The following is a 1,705-nucleotide window of genomic DNA, read 5'->3' as shown; positions in this document are numbered from 1 at the left end:
AATGCGCAGATGCAGTACGCATATGTAATTTAGCTGCCTTGCAACCTAATTCAGCCCGTTGTCTAACTTGACATACAGAGAATGGGTGTGCACGATGTCCTCGAACTAATTATTGATTCCACATTCTTCGTTGCTGTCTTCCAAGTGTACTAAATAAGTGGAAATTGACAATTGAAGTACTTTATGAAAAACCGCGTTATTTAAAATGTTTTTATTTTCATAATTACAGAAGATCTAGTTTTCATGTTATGTAAATGTTTTAGTCATTCTTTGTTGTGAAAGACCACATACGTATATGAACGTGAATAAAGTGGATGGAAGACGGTGCCGCGGTAGCTCCATTGGTAGAGCATCACATGCATAATGTGAAGACGTGGGATCGTTCCCCACCTGCGGCAAGTTGTTTTTTCCTCCACTTTCGATTCCATTAATTTATAATTTTTTTTATTTCAGTTAGTCAGTACAAGTAATTTCACCCATGTTGTCTTTGGTATCTTTGTTAGTTTCTTAAATGATATTATTAATAAAAATAGCTTTTTTTTGTCATACCCAACCACAAATGCACATTTCTTAGGTACCATATGTGGTTAAATAAAATCAAACTCATAGTGACTCACGCTACAAGGGACAATGTAACGGAGAGGTCCGAGTGAATTACAGCCACTTGGGGTTCTTTAACATGCACTGACATTACAATACATGAGCATTTTGCCTCCATTGAAATGCGACTGGCACAGCAGGAATCGAACCCGCATTTTCTGGGTCAGCAGCCGAGCGCCAATATGTGAACCACTGCTGCGGAATAGAATACTTGTGACTTTAAAATTCCTTTTCTGGTGTATTGGCTGTAGTAGTGCCTTCATAGACCGCAGTTGATCATTTGATATTGTAACATTATTTGTGCACAATTTGTGCTTAAATTCATTGTTTTCACAGTTTTCTTCTCCTTTGAATGACTGATTGCTGATATTTATGTCACTTTTCAGATTCTGAGTGACAAAAGGGTGTGAAATAGAAGGCATCAAGGCATCAGTGGGCATTTTGTCTTCACTGAGTACTTCATTGAGTGAAGGGCAGCCAGTCCACTGCAGTCTTTCTTTCTCGCAAGTCATGGCTGCATGCTTCTGAACGGCCTTTTTTGTGTGTATCGATCTTAATAGATTTGCTGCTGACATGTCTCCTTTCTTGTAGTCCTCTCACTATATTTCTATTATTTTGTAATCGATTCCATTGCAGTATTTTTGTCAGTCTTATGCGGCTACTTCCGTTGCAGTTTGTGTTACCACTAAAGAAAGCTGAACTAGCTGGTAAATGTTCACACTTTTGCATACAGCACAACATGCATAAATGCACAGTACCACTTGTGTGTACTTCCTGTTGTCCATTGTCATGTTACGTGGTATTGTAGGAACCATGCTAAAGTGTAAGCTTACTACTATATTTCACAATTCAAGTGATGGCTAAGTTCTAGTGTGTTGCAAGGTGAGGCTACGAAACAGTTTGTTTACATTTTATTATACCTCTTTTGTGTTACGATGTGGCCGTGAGTCGGAAAGGCTGCACTATATTGAGCAGTACTGCATGAGGACTCCAATTTCAGTATATATCAACCGTTCCGTTCATTGCTATTTACTTCTTTTCCTCAGGAAGAGGTGGCAGGGCTACTAGCATGTAGCAAGTCAATGCTACACATATTTCACATTTA

General features: G+C 38.8%; 1 non-coding gene across 1 annotated transcript; it reads left to right on the top strand.

Annotated features, from left to right (window-relative positions):
• Positions 1 to 326: 326 nt before the first annotated feature.
• On the top strand, positions 327 to 398 carry TRNAM-CAU (transfer RNA methionine (anticodon CAU)). The gene has a single exon. It is a non-coding gene; the product is annotated as a tRNA-Met (tRNA).
• The last annotated feature ends 1,307 nt before the right edge of the window (positions 399 to 1,705 follow it).

Source organism: Dermacentor albipictus, chromosome 4, assembly GCF_038994185.2.
Source record: "Dermacentor albipictus isolate Rhodes 1998 colony chromosome 4, USDA_Dalb.pri_finalv2, whole genome shotgun sequence".
Lineage (NCBI taxonomy): Eukaryota > Metazoa > Arthropoda > Arachnida > Ixodida > Ixodidae > Dermacentor > Dermacentor albipictus.
The sequence above is the reverse complement of the archived record's forward strand: the minus strand, read 5'-3'. Positions and strand labels throughout refer to the sequence as shown.